This window comes from Crocodylus porosus, unplaced genomic scaffold, assembly GCF_001723895.1.
Source record: "Crocodylus porosus isolate Cpor-Errol unplaced genomic scaffold, CroPor_comp1, whole genome shotgun sequence".
Classification (NCBI taxonomy): Eukaryota; Metazoa; Chordata; order Crocodylia; family Crocodylidae; genus Crocodylus; species Crocodylus porosus.
The window spans coordinates 49259984-49281341 of NW_017728951.1; the positions used below are offsets into that span (position 1 = coordinate 49259984).

A 21358-nucleotide genomic window follows, 5' to 3' on the forward strand; every position below is an offset into this window, starting at 1 on the left:
CTGACGAAGGGGGGGCTGCGCGGGGGCAGGGCGAGGTCGGTGCCTGTCGCTTTAAGGGACCGCGGCGGGCCGCCTCCTCCGTTTTCGCGGCCCGGCGCAGGAAGTGCGGCTCGGCCCACAGCTACAGCGCGGGTGAGTGCGAGCCAGGCAAGGCCGGCGGTGCTGCGTCCTCTCCGCGCAGGGCAGGGGCTGAGCGCGCAGTAGCCGCCGGGAGCGGGCGCGGGTGTTGTCTGTCTCTGGAGCAGCTCGGTGCTGCCTGACCCCGCCGCGCAGCCCGGGCGCGGCCAAGGCTCGCTGGAGGTGCCTGGCCCGCGCGGCCGAGCTGCGCGGGCCCTCCGGATGCAGCTGGGGGTGCGCGCGGGAGAGGCCTGGAACGACTGTGCCGTGTGGCAGGGCTGCGCTTACCGTGCACCTAACCCCTGCCTCCCCCCAGCGCGTTGCCTGTACCATTGCTTGCGCATTGCGCGCTGTGTGTAGTGGGGGCCCTCATAGGTTCAGGGCTGCTGCTAAAAGCTTTGTGAGGGGCGCCAGGGTTGTGAAACCCCCCAGCCCTGCTCATTCTTCAAGTTTTGATCGCAGCCGTTGGGGAGCCGTCGTCTTCTAGTGTTACCACCCGATTAAATAGGTTTCAGTTGGTTACGAAGTAGTATGTGGTTGGGTACAGGTGGCCTTCAGTTTACCGCAGGACAGCTGAGTTGGCAAGTAGGCTGGGGCTGTAGGATGGTATGAACTGAAGCAGTTTGTTTCCTCAGTTGGCTTGCAGATAAGGCCTGTCTTGTTAGAAGGTAAGCAATAGGCAGGCCCAGTTATCAGGATGTATATTTACTTAGCTGCATAAGTGCCGTGACCATCCATAATCTGTGTCCTATTATTTTTCAGAAGTTGGTACTGTGAGTGTGACTCTCCCAGCCATAAACTTTTTTTCTCTGTTCCTTTGCAGATCTCATTGCTCATTTTTAAGCAAGTTAAAGAATAAAGCAGGGGTTGGCAACATTTTGGAGGGGAGTGCTAAAAATTCCCTGAGTCTCAACTTGTAAGATGCTGGCCTGCCAGGGATAGACATTGGGGAAGCCACAAGGGGCCTGATCCTTGTTGTGGCAGCACAGCCCCAGCCCCTTCCCTGCTGTCTGCCTTGAGGCATGTATGTCAAGCAAAATGCCTTCATATGCCATGCTCTGGCACCTGTGCCAGGGTTGCCTACTCCTGCTTCAAAGACTACTTTAAAAGAATACAGCTTTTTAAATAAATTAATTACAGAGTACTTTATAATTAGAGGTACATACTTATTTGGTTATTTATTGCTGTTGATGACTTTTTTTTCCCCTCACTGTCTTAGCTTATTTTGATGACATAATTGTAAACTAATATCTTGTATGAGTTACCAGTTAAGTTTCCCCTTTTCATTACCCAAGGGGCTAGTGCACTGCATTCTAATGTAGCTTTGTAAGAGAATCATTTTCTCAGCCCAAATTTGACAAATTCCATGCGTTCCCCCTGAAAGACATAGGGAAGTAATGAAAGGAAAATGGGGGCTGGCATTAAAGACTATTTGCTTTTTTGTCAGCTTTGATTTTGCTTAGGAAAACTATGCGCTTGTTTAGGTTTTACTCAACGTTTTTGTTTTTTAAATAAAAAGATAACTACATGCCTGTCTGTCACCAGTTGCCTTAAAGAACTCAGGTTCTGTTGTTTCACATGCTTGTGTGCTTTCAGTTAATACCTGATGTACCCTGATGAGTACACAAACTGAGAGTGCATGTGTGTGTGAGGGGGGAGAGAGCGCGCGCGCGCGCGCTGGAATCATAAGATTGAATTGCTTGACTAAACTCAAGTCATTCTAATAATAAGTGTCTCTCTCTTTCTCTGTCTCTCTCACATGCTGCTAACTTTTTGTTTTGAAATTAATTTATATATTTCTTGCAAGCCATGCTGTTTCTGTTGTACAATAGCCATGTGAAAGGAACAAAGCCGGTCAGTTTCTTGCTTGGCTTTTAAACATATTGTTGACAGTAGTGTCAAACTACATGAATCAGCTCTGCCTGAGGCTGCCATGGTGTGAATAGTTGTGGAGGAATATCCCAAAAATGGAGCATGGGAAAGGGTAAATTTCATTTCCCATAGATTGTAAATGCCAGTGATTAGGAGAAAGGTGAAGTAGTTTCCTCCACTCCAGCCTGCATTAGTCAAAACGTCAAGGTCCTCTTCAGCACCCAGAGTATGGGAGATGCAACTTGACAGATGGCCAGAGCAGAAAATGGAAAACAGCTCTTCCAAGGCTTCTCCAAACATAGCAGCGTAGTTACCTGTCAGTTGATGTCTATGGGGTGCTATCTCTGGACCTCGCTTGTAGCTGCAGGGCTTCATTAACAGCCCAGTTTTTAAATCATTATAATCAATTTTTAGCAGATGCCTTTCTGTAATTTCAGAACAAGCTCTGCTGTGCCAGGTGTTTTTAAAAGAGCCTGGCGCTGTAGCACATGCATTTGGGTAAATGGTGAAATGCTCATCAGCACTGAGAAAATGGTGGTGGCATGCTTTTGAACTAAACGTATTGAAGGTGTTTTAGTTCAAAAGCGTACCGCTACCATTTTCTCAGTGCTGATGTACATTTCTCTATTTATACAAATGAACGCAACGCAGTGCTAGGCTCAATTAATCAAGTCTGCTCTGACCCGCTGGATCTCTGGCGTGTTGGAGTAGACAGATGTATATGCATAAATGTCCTTCATGACCTAGCTTGAGAGTTTAGTGTAGTAGTACTCTCTCAAGTCATCATTACCAAATTGAAATCCATGAAGCTAAGTGAGTGGGCAAAAAAATGGCTGGTAAACTTGAGTGTGCGTAAGTGCAAGGTAATGCACTTTGTGGGGTGGGGGAGAGGGGAAATAACCTTAACTATACATACACAGTGTTGGGTTCTGAACTAGCTGTTATGACTCAGGAAAGAGACTTTGGAGTCAGGGTAGATACTTCTCTGAAAATCTTAGCTTAATGTGCAACAACAACCAAAAAAGTCAGTAACATTTTTGGCATCATTTAAGAAGGGAATTGATAACGAAATGCCATTATACCAATCTATAGTCTGCCCACTTCTTGAATACTGTGTGCAATTCTGGTTCTGGTCCAAAAAGATGCACTAGAATTGGAAAAGGTGGAGGGAAATGCAACCAATGGTGCATGCTATATTGGAAGGAGGGATGTGGAAGTTTACATTTTCTAAACAATAAGTACAATTGTACCAGTAATGTATTACCAGTTGGTGTTTAGCAAAGGGCACAATCCAGCTGGGAAAGGAAGCAGGACGGTGCCTCATGAACAGGAAGGCAGCAGAGCAGGGAGGAGGGATGGAAGGGGTAAAAGTGAGGGGGCACTAGTTCCCATAGTCTGAGGTTAAAGAGGAGAACAGTTGGCGGGTAATAACTCCTCACTTAAGAAATTAGCTGTTCATTTACAGGTGCCTAGAAGCTGGCTGTAGGGAAGTAACAGGCTATTTAAAGTTTAAACCCATTTCCAACCAGCACTGCCTACTTCTTCCCTCCCAGGGCACCCACAGCTGCAGTGGGCTGGGAAAACCCTTTACCTGCTGCTGCTGCCCAGGCTATGTTGTCTGGGGCTTGCTGCTGGCTTTCTGCCCTTCTGTAAAAGGTCCCAGGGAGCAGTTTGCAGCATCAGTGTGTCTAAAGGAGTCTGTGTGCGGCCCCTGGCTCCCCATACTGCTCTGGGCAGATGGCTGAGACCCCTTCTTCACAGAGGGGTAGGGCAGGACAGATGCCAGCCCAGGGCTCAACACCCTGGTGTGTTATTGGACAACTGTCTATAACAGCTCATAACTTAAATTCCCATAAAGGGAACCCACTTTACTACAATGTAACAAATAGGGATATATTCCAAGACCTTGACTACTGACCCCTTAACCCATTTCTGTCACTTTTTTACAAGACACTGCTGGCACTCCCAAGCAGCAGACAGTACACACAAGCACAGGACGCTATCATCATGGGGGCGGCAACTACAGAAATAAGTGTTGCAGGCAATGAGCGAGGAGCACAGATCCACACAGGAGACTATATTTTGGTGTGTGTCACTCCCACAATGCACTGCACAAAGCAGCGGACTGGATTTCAACACACGGATCACATGAGAGTGAATTTACCTTGCATATAATGCATTTTTGGTATAAAAAGGGTAATCGCATAAGAGCAAATTTGCACATACAGAACTTGCATAAAGGGAGGGAAACCTGTAATGGCTGATGCCATGAATTGAATAGGGGACAGATCACTCTTGAGCAGTGGCGCGCAACCTTTTTTGTACTAGGTCCCATTTGTAAACATTGATGGCCAGTCCCGACCCAGTAAATAGTTTAAATAGAAAAAAGCCCCCTGGCCCTGCTGGTGCCCTTCCCCCTCTGCCCCCAGCCTCCCAGTTTGTGGGGCAGGGGGTAGGTATGTGGGCTGGGAGGGAGTATGCGTGGGGTGCGGGGGGCCTTGAGCAGCTTCTTCCAGGCTGAAACCGAATCGGACTGGTTGGGACCTATTCCAGTAAGTTTTGACTAGTTGTGGTTTGGAGCGGTTCTGACCAGTTTGGACCAGGTCCTACTGGTTCCATTTGCTGTGGAGCAGTTCTGTTTGGGTTGGACAGGAGGTGGTAAAGGCAGATAGGTTCAAAAAAGGGACTGGAAAAATTAATGCATGATAGAGCTGTAAGTGACTATTGAACAGAATGGTAGAAGATTTTCCTCTGGCATCTCTAAACCAATAATGGCCAATGCCATGAATTGAACAGGGGATCGAACACTCTCTAGAGCAGTGGTTTTGTACCTTTTCCCCAGCAGGTGAATGGGCAGTGGCCTGGTCCAAGCACAGGCCAGATCTGGCTGGTGGTCTCAATCCAGTGCCTGGGGTGAGCACTGTCTGGTTGTATGGAGAGGGGAGGGGGGTCTGGTGAGGGGAAAGGAGCTTGACCTGGCCCTGCAGAGGAAGGGAGTGGGGCAGGCCCCACAATGGGGATGGGGGGGCCTGGGCTGGGCTCCAGCCAGCTACATGGGACTTGAGATTTTTGGAGTTTTGCAAGGGGCAGGTTGGCTCTCCTGCTACCAAATTTCTGCACCCATGTGTAGGCCCATGGGCCAGATGAAATGGCTCTGTAGGATATATTTGGCCTGCAGGCCAGAGGTTGAGAACACCTATCTGAAGTTATTTTGTTCATTTCTCCCCCTCTATAGCATCTGTTTCTGCTGTTATCGGTGACACAGTTAAGTGGACTGTTAGTTTGACCCAGTATAGTGTGCACACACATGTGTGTGGAAAATGGTAGTCTATAGGTATTTCCAGAGGAGATCATCCATTAATAGAAAAAATATGTAGCTTGCTTTATTACCTAAAATGGGGGAAAATATCAATAACAACTTCCCAATGTAGCTAATGACTTGTATGCCTTCATGCTCTTGTACCACCACCATCCCTGTGCTGCCCAGCAAATATTTGAAGCCAGTAATTTATCACAAGCTGCTGAACTTGTATGATGTGTCACATCAAATTCAAGTTAGCAGGGAGTTCATCTCTACCTCACTTTTGCCTGATACCGTTATCTTTTTGAAGTGAAACTTTTCACATGTATTTTGTAGTGGAAGAAATTGCCCAACATCACACATGGCCTTGAAACCCTCTAACACCCCAAAGGTAGGAAGAACTCTACCCTGTGATTGTATTTCTAAAATAGTGGAACAGTACTTTTGAGTTGCTTTCTATCCCAAAGCAGTTGGATCCTGCAGGAGCAGAAAGTTTAAAATAATTCTGTGCAAATCTTCATCTTCCATTGTTGCCTTTTATATTTGATCCAAGTTGGTAGGACCTGAACATTGTTATCCATTGTTAAATTGTAGCCAGTTGCTAGATATTATTCCATGTTGGTCAAAATGTGGTTATACAGCTGACTGACATTTAGAGTGTGTTTGGGGTAATTGGATCAAGGACTTGTAGAGAAGAGTTGGCTGTCATCTCATATTTGATATGGCACAGCAGATAGATGTTGTTCACAACAGAGAGAACTTGGATGCTAAGCCAGACAGACGACCAGTGAAACAATCCTATCAGCCGTATTTACAGTTGCTTCAAAATGGATTGGTATTTTTTATTTAAGTGTAATTGGAATTACATGCTTTATATTTGGAGCTTCTTTTAATTTAAATTATTTAAACTGCAGATTTGGATCATTCTATTGGGCCAGAATTGCAAAATGGAGGGTTGTGGGTATTTAAAGAAAAATAGTACTCTGCTCAGGAAGGAAGTCGTTTTCAAAATGATGCACTTCAGGCCAAGAGGAAGCAAAATGAATTAGTTTGTGTTTTCTGAGTACTCAGCGAACACAAGATAAATTGAGTTGGAGCAGAAGTTCAGTTTTCATAGTTTCACAAATTAACTATCTTGGTTCCAGAGCCTTTCAGGGGAGGGCTTAAGCCATCACTATAGGATTGAAGCTTGTTATCTATGACAGCTTTAAGATGCAGAAATGTATTCTTCAGTTAAGTGACTCCAGTGCTTCTGCCTCTTAAAGCTTTTCCCAAGTACTGGTGTCAAGATGATAAAATACTTGTCATTGTTGTTTCATAGTTTCTAGGGTCGGAAGGGACCTGAATAGGTCATCTAGTCCGACCCCCTGCCATGGCAGGAAAGATTACTGAGGTCAAATGACCCCAGCAAGGTGTTCATCAAACCTCCTCTTAAAGACACCCAGGGTAGGAGCCAGCACCACTTCTCTTGGAAGTTGGACTTCCCCAGTGCCTGCTGATCCCCCCTGACTAGTTTGTAACAGGCCACTAGATCCCCCCTCAGCCTTCTCTTATGGAGGCTGAATAGGTTCAGGTCCCGTCGCCTCTCCTCGTAGGGCCTGCCCTGCTGCCCCCGGATCATGCGAATGGCCTCTCTGGACCTTCTCCACGTTGTCCACATACCTCTTGAAGTGCAGCACCCAGAACTGGATGCAGGACTCCAGCTACAGTACTCCAGAATGAAAGAGCTCTGGAGGCCTATGCTTCTGTGTGTTTCCAAAAAGGACTGCCCCAGGAGGAGCTTCCCCATTGACCAGGTGGCCTGATCCTTAAATCATTTTTCTGATCTCATCACCTGGTTCCAACCAGAAACAGGCATTATTTGAACCCTGCTGATGCAAACGAATCATTTAAAAAGTGGTCATCAAATCCCTGGTGGCATAACCAGAGCTTCATAGTTTCATAGCTGGACACAGTACTCCAGCTGCGGCCTGACCAGTGTCGCACAGAGGGGGAGGATCACCTCCTTGGACCTGCTCGAGATGCATTGTTGCTATTCGGATTCCTGTGAGCAGCTGATGCCTTGCAACACTTGCTGCTGCTAGTGCTCCATGTAAGCAGAATCAGGATCTAGTTCATGGGTGGGCAAAATACAGTCCATGGGCCGGATCCAGCCAGCCAGGGGATTTTGCGTGGCCTGCGGCAGGTCCCTTTGCCCTGCTTAGTCCAGGTGTGGGTGGGCAGCCCAGGCCATGGCACATTTGGCCAGTTCCGTTGCTTGTGGGCATGTAGTAGGGCTGGGGCAGCATGAAGGCTGGACTTGCTTCCCGGCAGCGGTGGCTCCTTCCAGCTGCCTCTGCCAGTCTCTGTTGCCAGCCCTGGCCCCGCTGCCTGGGTATCCCAGCCCATCTGCCCCATATCCATTGTTGGGGATGCCAAATGGAGGGGGTGAGTGGGGTCTCCATGGAGACCAGGCTAGGACCCACACAGGGATGGGATGGGGCTGCAGGTGGGCAGGGAGGAGTCTGGGAGCAAGACACCAGTCTCTGCCTGCCTGTGACTCCATCCCATATACCTGGCCATGTGCCCTACCCACCCAAGTTGCAGCCTTTCTCCCCATAGTGACAGCAGAGTATCACTGTGCTGGGCAGGGACAGCAGAAGCTGCGATCCACTCCCCATAGGTCCCTGTCTGTGGGACTGATTCTTGTTGCAGGGGCATGTGGATTGTGGCTCTTCCATGGGCCCTGGCCCTGTGCTGTCACAACGCCATGATCCTGGCCCTGCCCTAGTCCTGGTCCCATCCACCTGTCCTGCTCCTGGATGCTGCTCCCTGCCTATCCATGGTCTCATCCCATCTGCCCAGACACTCTAGGGAGTTTTTAGTGTGGTGTTGGGGGCTGGGGTGGGGGGGAAGGGTTACTGGCCCATTTCAGCAGGGGTGGGGGCTTGCTGACATAGCTCACCAAAGCTGCCTAAATGACCCTCAAGCCCAGATGATTTCCCACCCCTAATCTGAAAAGGGATGACAATTTAGAGTGGCATAGAGCCTGCTCCTCAGAAAAGCCAGAAGCTTCTTAGTTTATGGTAAGGTAACACATTTATTCTCAGAAGATAGAGTGGAGAGCATAGCAAGATTTTGTTGGTTGGCCAGGGGCTGACATGGATAATGTAGTCCTGAACATGGCCTAAAAGGAGCAGCCTGGTAGAAATCCCAGGTTGCCCCCTGCAGCGGTTAAATGTAGGGCTCTGGGTTTTCTCTGGACACTGTCTATTCTCTGTTGAAAAATGGACTCTCCTCTCATTTTGTGTCAGCTTTAATATTTTAAAATCAATCTAGTGATTACTTACTTCCATGACTATCTCTACACACCAAAGCCTTGTTAGGTGTTAGCCTGTTAGTTCAGGTCCAAGTCCCCAAGTTTGTCAGAGTTTCATTTGGCTGAATTCTCCTTTGCAAGGAAAAGCAGAGACATGATGTACAAATAATTAAGAATTTGAAATCTATCTAACTTTTTGGATCAGCATACCCCTGACAGCTGGATACAGACCAGTGTCTCCCCACCCGGCTGCTGGGGGTAAAGGGTGGTGTGCGGCTGAACACAGAGGTGGCATCCATAGCTTGTGAGCTTCCCCTGCATTTGGCTGGGCGGGTGGCACCTGTGTGGCAGCACAAGATGGTGTGTGGTGACTCTGTCCCTGCCTGCCTGCACATACCCCGAGGGTCTTCTCAAGTACCTCTGGGGGTATGCATACTCCCAGTTGACGACCCCTGATCTATGGCAGTATTTTTCAGACTTTTGATACCTGGGACATGGTTTTTTCTCTGGATTAAAAATTGTGTATATATATATCACTCTTAAATCTGAAAAGAAGGTAAGGGAGCATGCAAAGTACTTTGTTCTCCTGCCAGATAAAATCATACTTGTGCCAAGATGTGCTGCTAAAAAAAAATTATGCCAAATGCATCTTTATTAAGCAAAGGATTAGTCTTCACCCCCTTTTTTTAGCTTCAATGTTAATATTACTGACATTCACAGCACCCAGTTAAAAATGACCGAGCTATATCTAAATCCAGAAAAGATAAGGGGGGATGCGTCAGGGCTACAGATGCAGAGAATATAGATGCAGTCTAGCTTGTGCACTTAAGGGTGTTGGGGGCAGGACCTCACCCTGATGTCTGTTCTTTCCACTGTCCATCCCCTCCCAACCCATGCTCTGTACCTTGTGTGAGGAGTGAGGCAACCCCTGCTGCTGAAGCTGCTTCTGAGGTTGCTCCTGAAGGGTCTCCTATGCTGACAAACATCCCTGTGCCCCTCCTGCGACCAGGAATGTGGGAGGAGTAGAGGGGATGAACAAAGCCACAGAGTGCAGCTGTCTGCATCTGCCTGCCAGCCCTCTTGTAACAGGGCATGGGGGATGCAGAGGGCAAGGGGAAAGGTAGAGGAAAGCAGCAGTGGCAGTAACAGTCTCTAGAGGAGCAGCTCTAGCTAGGGCTGGAGTAGGTGGGGTGGGGTGCTGGATGGAGGGTGATCATTACCTCATTACAGGGGGGATCTTGCTACACGCTTCACTTGTCTTGGGCACACTCTTCAGAATCACTGGTTTATAAAGTGCAGATACACCATGCCTTAAATGTTAAAACACCCATTTCTAAATATCAAGAAAAGTAACGGAATAAAAAGGTTGCAAATGGGTGTTGGGATCACAACCATCTCCTCACCCTCTCTTGCCCTATGTAAGGGGAATCTACGTTAAGTAAGCATGACACGCAAGTCTTGGTAAGAGGGCTGAGCACAACCACTGACTTGAATGGCTGTTAAATAATATGGTGATGGGTTCAGCCTAGTTCTTAAATGCTGATGGTCTGTTGCTTTCATTTATTAGGCATTTGAGTTGAAAACTGACATTCGTCTTTACCAGGTACATATTTTATGTCTTGTTTTAGTGTTAACTTTAAAAAATAAAATCTGTCTTTGCAGCAATCTTTGATTTTCATTTTGTGGAAGGAAATGGACACTTGTTTCTGTCTCAGAAGTTTTTTGTGAATGCTGAGCAGGCATCTTCTACACATGCTGTTTCAGTTACTTCTAGCAGTTTCAAATATTCTTTTCTTTGCTTAGCAGTAAAGCAAATGATGTTCCAGCCTTCTGCTAACCAGGGCCAAGACAGATGGTTCTACCCTACTGTCTGACAGGCTTTTTCTTTTTTTTTTCGTTCTTTGGCTCAAGCAAGGTATTGTGTTACTCCTCTCTAGTGAAACTGTTTTCTGTTTAGTAGTTAGTTTTAGAGTAGTTTTACAGCTATTAAAATCTAAAATGCAAGAGGCTTTATAACAATAAATACTTCTTACTGTACTTCTAAAATGCCATAGATACAGTGTTTAAATCATTTTTGGCCCCAGACTTGCAGTTCTAGTGGTACATATACTTGACAGCTGAATTGCTTGGTAGGAGTGGGGTGGATGAGCTTCTGTAACCAGTGTGCTAAAATTATAAACTATTCTGAGAGAGAATGGGAAGAAAAGCTGTAAATTGAGAACCATGGGCTGAGGAGTGACTAATCATTGGTATATTATTACAAAGGGAAAGAATCCTATTTTACATATGTAAACTCATTTTGGCTGTCTGATACATGCATAGAAATCTTAGAATAGGAAAAGAAAAGAGATTATCTCAGAATTTGTGTATTAAATGAGAATTGTATTTTGAACTAGCTTAAATTATTATGGTCTTCATTGCCAAGTGGACAAAATGTGTTGAAATAACTTCAAATGGGGAATTCAGGGGATTTTTTTAATGCAAGTTTAGAGAAGAATAACATTTAAATTACCATAAACATTATTTTTATAGATACAGAGTTTGTTTTTAACTTAAGCTCTTAAAGAGATCATTGCTATGTTGGTGGTTAGGCTAGGGCAGGGGTAGGCAACGCTTTTTGGCCGGAGTGCTGAAAAAACCACAATGTCTACCTTGGAAGGTGCCGGAGTGCCAACATGCCAGAGCCTGGAGCAGCTGTTTGCAGCCTGCCAGCTGCAGATGACCCACAGAGCCCAGTCTGCTTGCAGCCTCCTGCTGGGAGCAGCTTTGGTGCTCTGGCTGGCAGCAGCTGCTTAGAGCCCAGGCTGGCGGTGGTGTGCCGAGCAAAATGGCCTTGTGTGCCATGCTTGGCACATGTGCCGGGGCTGGTGACACTTGGGCTAGGGACACATTATACACAAATCAGTTTAAGTGGTCAGAAACTGGTTTAAACCTGTAACAGACCAGGAGCTCAGTGCACATAAACAAGTTTCAAAATGGCTGAAACTGGTTTAAGATAAACTTGGTTGAATGTAGTAGTACCAGGCTTAACTGATTTGGGTCAAACTGGTTTATGAAACTTCTGTCCCAGACCCTTTCCTGGTTCAAGTTAAATCACAGTCCAGCAGCATTTTCCATTCCTGGGCTGGGCTGTCTGCTCCAGAGAGCAGGGCTGACCCCACCCCTCTGCTTCCTAGCTGGAGCAGTGAGGGCTGGCTGACAAGGGGCTGTGGGAGGGCAAGCCTGGCTGGGGATACAGCCCAGTCTGCAGGGGGGACTTCCCCCTAACCCCCCTGGCAAACTCCATCTGGGGCTAGGGAGGGGGGCCTTAAACACCCCTTCTCCTGCTCAAACTTACTACAGGCTATGACTGTGGACTGTAAATCCCAGAGGCACCTGGAAGCAGGAAGAGGAAATGATGAGCAACCCTGCGAAGTCCTGCTGCTTTGATTCTGGACTGTAAATCCCAGAGAATTCAGGGGGTGGGGGAGAGGCAGCAGGAAGAGGAACCAAATGCACAGCCCATACTGACTATCTGCCAGAGAGCTGTGCTCTAGTGCCCTCCGGCTTCTGGCCTGAGCCGCTGGAAGCATGTGGCTGCATTGCCTGAAACCGAGGTAAATGTCTATTCACTTCTTTCAGTTTAATCTCTGCAGTTTAGACTAACCTGCAAAGACTGAATCAATTCAGCGTCAGGCTTTTTGACTGTCTGTAATTGGCATAGAAGGCCAGTTATCGTACTGAATCATTTTTTTTCCCCTTTAGAAAAGTAAATTTTTTCCTAGTCTGGCTAGTGGCCCCATAGGGTGGATAGAATGGCATGGTGGGCTGCATCTGGCCCCTGGGCCACATTTTGCCCACCCCGTTATAAGACTATAGTCTTATATAATAGCATAGTAAAAAATAATCTGGCCCATGGGCTGTATTTTGACCACTGCTACAGATTTAGAACATTTACAGTTTTCTTGCATGATAGATGCTTTGGTGTGGGAGTCAAATTGGTTAGTTCCAGTTCTAGCTTGGTCATCCCTCAGCTGGTGTGTGTGTTTGTTTGTTTGTTTGTTTGTTTGTTTGTTTTCCCACTAGTAAAATGAGGGAGTTCTTCATTAGTTGACAGAAGTAAGGTGACTTAGCTACTTTGAGGTCTGGCTTCTTCACTGTAATATAGGCTTTTTTGCTTTCCTTTTAAAAAAAAATTTGAAAGTAGGACTTGAGATTACAGTGATGGCTTTGAATTTTTGCAGAGAGCCTCTAAGAGTAGTTTTGAAGTGTGAACTGCTACATTTGCTTAAGCAGATGTGGATGTCTGCTTGGAACAGTTTTTTTATGATACTTAAAATATCAGTGCAAGCTTATCCTGCTCGTCAAAGAATTGAAGGGCTTGTCTTCATAGGATAATTACTTGTGTATGTGTTTTAAAGAAGTATGGATAAACTGTGCGTGCTATTGATATAATTCATTTTGTGAACGCTAATGGTTATTGGCTATTTTGATTTAGTTTAAATAACTTCCAGTTGGAACACCAAAATTGGAGTGGCCTATAGAGTTGTACTGGTGGGAGTTTAAATTGTAATTCTAACAATATAAAAGCCTTAATCTGTCTGTCCATAACACTTTATTTGCACTCTGATTGGTTTTCAAACAGCCTGGAGGCAGCAGAAATGAAGCAGATGGAATGGGGGGGAGGGGTGGTGGTGATGATGGAGCAGATGGGAGAGGGGTTGAAGCCACGGGCTAGCATCTCGCCCTCCCCCCCATTCCTTGGAGGTGGTGGCGGCATGTGGGGAGCAGGGGTGGGATGCAGCAGGGCAGGCTGGGGTGTGGCCACGGGTGCTGGCCTCGGCCCACCCTCCCCTTCCATCCTCACCACCTGCAAAGCTGACGCAGTGGGGGGAAGAGCAGGTCTCACATGTTACGGGGCAGGAGAGGAGTGGGCCTGGGCCTGGGCCTGACGTGGAGTGGGTGAGCGAGCCTGAGTTGGGGAGAAGCCGGCATGCTGTAGCAGTTGGGAGTGGAGAGAGGGAAACATTGGGCCTGGTCCAACAGGGCAGTGGCTGGGGAGGAGCGAGCCGCCTCCCCCTTCATCAGGTCCAAGCCCGCTCCCTGCTGCTGCTGGGTCAGTCCAGACCCACTACCCCACTCCCCCTGCTGCAGTGGCCCAGCTTCTCCCCACCCTCCGGCTTGGTCCTCCCTGCATCAGATCCAGTCCCGCTCCTTCCCTGCCCCGGTTGCTGCAGAGGGGAGTGGGGGAGCGGGCTTGGACCCCAAGCAGCAGGAGGGAAGGGGTGAATGGGCCTGGACGGGGTTGGGGCATGGGGCTCCATCCCTGCCTGCTTCCCTATCCACCTGTCATTTTTGATGGGCAGTTGGGTAGTCATTGCATACTTACACAGCTTCCTGAGGTTGGCAAGTGTGTGTGAAGAGATAAGTGTGTTACGCTATGACAGTATGAAGAGCTAAATGGTCTACTCTGAGTGACTCTGGGTTAGTTTGGCAAGGCCTTTTGCTAAAAGTGAGGTGGTGAACATGTATATGAAAGCAGGGAAGATGTGGGGGGGGGGAGGGGCAGTTAATCTTGTTCTCCTAAACTGATGCTCATATACCCTGCCCCTCTTTTCAGGTGTAAGAGAAAAGTGTTCCTCAGGTATCAAATTTTGGAAAAACACTACTACAAGCTAACTAAATCCTTTCCATAGCAGAGTAAGGTAGACTCAAATTTATTAATCCACCTGCAATAACTAACATGGTTATCATAACATTTATAAGCATTACAATATATGATGGACAATCCAAAGAATCAGTTTAAAATAATAAGTTTACTAGATGACTCAGATACGTCCACATCACCATCCTCAAGAAATATTGTCTTCTAAGAAGCATTTTTCATAATGTTGCTTCATTTAAGCTACTGGTTCTTATATCTCTTTGTTGCACTGTTTACATTTTGCCATATTCCTCTTTCCCAGTGGCACAATAATTTCTTGAAAATATTCCTAAATAAGGTCTTTTTTGCAACCTGCAGCCATAGGTGGTGTTTCTTTCCTCTTGTTTCCAGGTGTTGAAATAAAGACTACTCTACTCTACACTTCTCAGAATATTGTTCCTTTTATTACACTGGGATGAGCCCAGTGTTTGGTCCTTTCTGTTGCACACACTGCTCCATATTCAGTTCCCTCTCCCTCTCCACACAAGAAATTAATGCCAAACCAAGGGCTTTTATGAGTTGCTCTAATTAAAGTGCCCAGATCATCATGTGTGTTAGCGTCCCCACACTGACAAATGGCAGTGGGGGTGCTTTAAAGATTGTTGAACATAATAACTACCGCTGTCCAGCAGACTCAGTTAACCAAATGTGCTCTGACATGCTGTAATTGCAGCGCGTCAGAGCAGCCTCTCTGTACGTATATAGACGCCCCAAGACTCCTCTGTGTAACACAACCCATCGCACCCTTCCCTTCCTCCTAATAATCCATGATTTCTGCTATTGTAACCTCTTGACTTTGTGTGTTGCAATATTTTAGTTTAGGGACATGGATAGAGTGCTTGAGAAGTTGATGTTTACATATCTCTACATATGCAAAGGGACCAAGAAAGGCCATTTATCAGAAGTACACAGAACTATTCAGAAACAGGAGATTGGAAGGTACTAAGCAGATGGTTGTTTTTCCAGGAGTTGGAGAATAAGCTTCCATTATAGGTACAGAATAAAATATTCATAATTTGAGAGCTGAGCTAAGTGGAGCTCAGGCAGGGAGAATAAAACAGTAGTTGGATACTATCCAGGTAGACTCCTCGTCAAGGAGTAGGTATGATCGTGTTTGCTGGAGCCAGAGGGCAGGTTCCAACACCTGTGAATACTCTGCTGAGTCTCTGCATCCAGTATTAGAGACCCTACATCCCTTGCAGGGTCAGGCCCTCAATACCTGCAATACTGTGCCATATTTTTAAAGCTTGGCCTCAAATGTTGAGCGTTTCCCCCCTCATTGTATAGAAGGAAATTGTCCTTTACAGGAAGCCCCTCCTTAGCACTCTTCATTGGGTCCAGAAAAACTGAGCGTTAAGCAGAACTGTGCTAAGCAATACGCATTTCCCCATAGAAAGGAATGTAAGTAGAGGTTAATTGGTTACTGCCTGCCCCGCCACCACCTCTCCCCACATACCAGCCTGGGCCTGTGCCCCTGCCGGTCCTGGCCCTGGGTACTGGTACATGTCCCATGCTCATGCCCAGCCCCCCTCACTACTCATTGCTGCCGCCTCTTCCCTACCCCCCTCACCTGTCCGCCAGCTTCTCCGGCTCCACTTGCCAGCCTGGGCATTGGCACTACTGCTGCCCTGCTATGAGCATTGGCCCCTGCCACTGGGCACTGATGTGGGCCCTGTGCTCCTGCTGCCCTGCTTTGCGCCCTGGCCTCCGGCACCAGTGCGGGCCCTGTGCTACTTGCCTCTGTTGCTGCTGCTTTTCCCCACGCCCCCACCCACTCCAGCCCAGGCACCAGTTCTCCTGCCGCCCTGCTTGATGCGGGGTTCCACTGGCCCCAGCATGGGCCCCACACATCAGCGCAGGCCTTAAGCCCCTGCTGGCCCTGGCCCTGGGCTCCGGCTTGGGGCCCGTGTTCCTCCCCTTTTTTACAGCCCTTTGTCTCCCAGCCCTCCACCCGCTCCGGCACCATGTGCTAGCATGGGCCTTTGCTTCTGCTGTCTCACCCTGGGCCCTCATGCCTGCCTACCCACTCACTGCCACTCACTTGGCTTCCATTCGCTGCTGCTGCCGCTTCTCCCTGCCTGCCGAAACTCCGATTCCACTAAGCGCTATAGCGAAACTGGCTGAGCACTTGGCAGAATTGGGTGTTAATTCCAAATGAGCACTGTAGTGAAATAATGCTAACTGAAACTGTGTTAAGCAGGGCTGTAACTACAGAGTTTTTAGAAAAGGCTTACTCACTCAGCATATTGTCATACTGAATGTAATACTTTGAATGCTTGTAATAAATACGCATTAGCCAGTTTAGAAAAAAAGGCAAGGTTCATCTTTTATCTAGGATCATTGCTTGTTTTTTGCCTACATGGTAAACGTCTTGATTTTGAATTTCATCTTTAGAGGCCTTGCAGCAAACGTGCTGAATGTCTTGGGTTTTTGAATATTATCTCTAGAGGCCTTTAACAAAGTTAACCTAAAAGCGACCCTTAGGTAAACATTCTGAGAGACCGAAACCTAGGGGCTTTTGGAAAGGGGTTGGCAAGAGGTCACAGCAGTGATGTGGAAAATTTCCCAAAGAAGACCCAGGAAAGGAATCTGTTGGGTAAAAGATGCGAGCCCAAATTTGGGAGTAGTGACAGGTTTGGGTAGGAGGGGCCCAAGACGGCAACTCGCCCGATTTAAAAACTGTAACCTACAGTCCCAATTTGGAGGTAACCTCACTTGCAGAACACCGAAGGAAGAATCACAAGTGTAGGCCGGATCAGGCTGATCACCTGAACCACCCTCTCTGTGAACAAGAACTCGTGTTCATGCTGAAGCCTAGGAGCGCCCGAGTGGGACCGAAGGAAGGGGATTTGTTCCTATCACTGCTGAGACCAACCCTAAAACCATAACTAAAGAATGAAAGTATCCTTGGGGATTTGGTTTCTCAGAATTTTAGGATTGTAAGTATACCATGAGAAATAATAGTATTGATTCCAATTTAACCTTTACTTGCAATTATAGTTGTTTTTGTAATACTAATTCTTATAGCATTGTTTGGGAAGGAAGTGCGTTTGGAGCATCATTTCTAATATACGTAGTTATTGTGTTTTTAATGTTTGTGTTTTTTCTTAAAGCTAAGCAGTGTTATGCGTAGCAAGGAATTTTAAAATAAAATTGTGTTGTATGGGAGCTGCTACTTTGCATGAATGTATAACAAGATTAGTGTTAGATATAACATTGACTTAGAACAGCTATAGAGGATGATGTCTCTCAACTGCTAAATAAAATGGATTCATTCCGTGCTGCCCATTGAGTTTTATACTTTAATATTTGAGGCAACCGAATAGACATCTGCTTCAAACAAAAGGAGTAGTTCTTCTTTTCATGTCCTTGTTGGAAACTAGATGTTTTTCTGGAATTGTGCGTAAGCAATAGCTCTATCTGTTGCTGCAGCGAAGTCCTCCTTCATACAGGCCTCACCAAGGAGTCGGCAAAGGCACATGTGTTCCATAGTCTGCATTTCACCATACTTGCATGTAATGGCTATAGCAGAAATGTTCACAACTTGGCCCCTGTCAGATTCCAGAGAATCTGCAAATTCTGCTAAAACGTTGTCATCAACAATCTCAGAACATATATAAAGCTACTGCTTTAAGGAAACTATAAGAAGGGGTGTCAAACTCACATGGCCCTGAGGGCTAGGTAAGTAGTGTGGGATGCAGTCAACTCTATGGACTAGATATGGTCCACAAAGTTCTTCCTTACCCTTTCCGCTCCCTAACCAGATCCAGCTTACCTCTAACTACTCCAGTGGTCTGGGACTGTGCCACGTGATGGCATGCAGGGCAGTCTGAGATTGGCACCATGTGGTGCTAGCTCCAGCCAGTTATGGACCAGCAGGAAGAAGCCTGGCACCCCCAGTGCTTGGGTACTACTGCCACAGGAATGAGCCACAGTGCTAGACTTCTTTCATTGTTGCTGCTGGGGCTCCAGCCCTACACCTTTCACCTGGGAACTTATCAGCCATGGTCACCCAGGAGCACTGCAGGAAGAAGTTCAGTATTGAGAGTGCTTGGCTGCCGCTGTGGGTACAAGCCATGGCACCAGGCTTGTTCCTGTGATGCTGTTGGGTTTCCAGAACTGGAGCTCTTGCATGGGCTCTTGACTGTTGCCACAGAAAGACTTCCCAACCCCACCCCTGCCCAATCCAGCCAGAGTCAGGGCAAAGTCTGTGGATGGTGCAAACCTACCCTGCCTTCTACTTGACTTCAGGCTAACTACATCACTCTGGGATGGCTTGGTCAGGAATGATCCTGCCTTGAGCAGGGTGGCTGGACTAGGTGACCTTGTGAGATCCCTTCCAGCCCTACTTTACTATGATCCTGCATCCAGCATTCATTTTTCTTTTTTCTTTCAAAACTAATTTAGCACCTCCCTGTAAGCAACCTCATGCTTTGAAATCACACTGACATTTCCATGCGACTAATTAAGAGGTTTGTTTGTTTATTTTAAGGTCACCTACCCCCATGTTAATCTTTACATGGGTTAGATGAAATTGTGAAGTATAAACTAATACGTAAATTTTAGGACAGGACATGAAAGAATGGCACACAGGACCATTTTAATTAGATTACTGGCATATTCTATAGTTTTCCCCATTCAACTAATATTATTCTGCATTTAAATAAAGGTGGGAAGCTATTTGTCTCTTACAAAAGTCATGCACTCAGAAGTATTTCAGTGTTTACTGCGTCTAAAACCTAAATGCCTGGAACTAGGAAATGGAAAGTTAGGATTATTGTTTTCCATGTACTAATGTAATCAGCAAATAGATTGCTATCTTGCAGTGTCATGTGGTTTATAAGTGGTGTAGTTTTTCTCCCTGCATGTCTCACTATAAGGGTATTAGCTGGATTTGTGGCAAAAATAAGCCAAATTGTTGTCTTTTATTTGATCCCTTCTAATTTGACTTTTTTTGGTTAATCCTGACAGAGTTGCCTTGGTTTGATTTCCCTCCCTTTTGCATTGTACTAGGCTGGTAATTGTGCATTTTTTTTCCCCCTGCACTTGTGGATTATACTTTCATTCAGAGAACTAGGCAAAATAATTGCAACCACATGGTACTGCTCTCTTCTATCTTGGCAATAGGACAAAGAGGAGGTGGGGATGGCAGCAGAAGTAGAGGAGCGGGGTGGAACTTTGCTAATAATGCAAGTTGCAGAGGAAAGTCTTTATTTCATACTGTGTGGAGAAATGTCATGGGTAGTGATCTTTCACCAGAAGGACAGTAGTAGAAATACTTGGAATAAGGGTGATTTTAAAATTGGTGCTGCAGTGGTTGTGTTTAGTCTGATGCAAGCTCTGTTTAAAGTCAGGACTCCCGTATGCATAGGTGAAAGCTGGATTGGATAGGACTGTTATTTACTGATGTGGTTAACTATTATTGGTGGACAAAAAGTCAGGATTTCTTCTACTTATGTGCAGGAACTTTTTCTTGAAAAGAAAAGGCTGACTAGAAATCGGGGCCCTCTGGGATCCTAAGTGCATGGGCAACGTCTCAATATAAATAGTTGTTGCTTAGATTCTCAGGGTGGGTGAAAGAATACTCTGCAGGCAAAACAGTAGGACTGTACAAAATGGCTGAGTTTCAATTCTGTTTCTGATTCGGCCGTTTTGGAGGACAGTGATGTGTTTTGGATCACTATCGTGTTTTGTTTTGGCTGAATCTCTTCCAAATCTGTTTTGTGCAGGCTGCAAGGGAAGCTTCATGCAGCTCTACCCAGCTAGGCAGGGCTTGGGGTCCCACAAGGAGCAGAGCAGGGCTGTGGGTAGCTCATCCCAGGTAAGGGGTGGGCCGCTGCCCTCCCTGCAGGCGAGGAGATCCCCACACAGATCTCTGATCCCTGTCATGCTGGGTCATGAGGCAGGAAAGCAGCACAAAGTGGCAAGCAAGCCTGCTGGTCCCTGCTGTGCAACTTGGTTCTCCAGGGAGCAGAGAGATGTGCTGGGGGTCTCCTTGCTGCCACTACATGCCTCTCGCTGTCCCGGCAACATGGGGCTGCGTGGGACAGGCAGCAGTAGTGAGGAGACCCCAGTGAGGATCTCTGCTCCGTGCTGCACTGCCCTGCTGCACAAACTGGTTCCACAGGGAGTACAGCTCTGCACCAGGTTCTTCTTGCCACCCCTGCCTGCCCAGTGTGCGGCAGGGTAGCAACGTACATCTGTTTCTCTGCAAGCCTGGCTCTGAAACTCCGAAGTTTTCTGAAACGTTTTGGATGCCTCCATTTCATTTTGGAGATGTTTCTGAGCCTTCTGTTCTGATTTCGATTTCAGTGTTTTGGGCACAGAAACACCTTCAAAACAAAATGGCTGCCAAAATTTCACACAGCTGTACAAAACAGTGTACAGGCAATTTAGGAAGCTTTTGGAGAATGTTGGGGACAACTTCCTGGTGCAAGTGTTGGAGAGACCAACTAAGAGCCTTGCTTTTCTTGACCTGTTGCTCAAAATCAGTGAACAATTAGTGGGAAATGTAGAAGTGGATGGCAACTTGGTCAGCAGTGATCACAAGATGATCACAGTTGGGATCCTGAGGAAAGGAACAAAGAAGAGCTTCAGAGTATGGATCCTGAACTTCAGAAAAGCAGCCTTGGACTCCCTCGGGGAACTGATGGCCAGAATCCCCTGGGAGGCCAGTCTGAGGAGGAAAGGAGTCCAGGAGAGCTGGTATGTTAAAGAAACCTTACTGAGGGCACAGGAACAAACCATCCTGAAGTGCAGGAAGAATGGCAAATATGGCAGAAAACCAGCTTGTCTTAGCAGAAAACTCTTTAGTGAGCTTAACCCAAAAAGGAAGCTTACAAGAAGTGGAAACTTGGACAAATGACTAGGGAAGAGTATAAGAACATTGCTTGGGCATGCAGGGATGAAGTCAGGAAAGCTGAAGTGCAACTGGAGTTTTAGCCAGCAAGGGACGTGAAGGTTAACATGAAGTGTTTCTACAGGTCTGTCAGTAACATGAGGAGGATCAGAGAGGGTGCGTGTCCCTGACTAAATGAGGGAAGGAACTTAATGATAGAAGATGCAGCAAACCTGAAGTACTCAGGGG

At 46.8% G+C, this 21358-nt stretch overlaps 1 protein-coding gene across 2 annotated transcripts in view; it reads left to right on the plus strand.

Annotated features, from left to right (window-relative positions):
* Positions 1-25: 25 nt before the first annotated feature.
* Positions 26-21358, plus strand: part of CSGALNACT2 (chondroitin sulfate N-acetylgalactosaminyltransferase 2) — a 65931-nt gene continuing 44598 nt past the window's right edge. For both annotated transcript variants that reach the window (XM_019556003.1, XM_019556004.1), the window contains exon 1: positions 26-132. The gene's annotated coding sequence lies outside the window, so the exon portion shown is untranslated. The remainder of the gene's footprint in view (positions 133-21358) is intronic.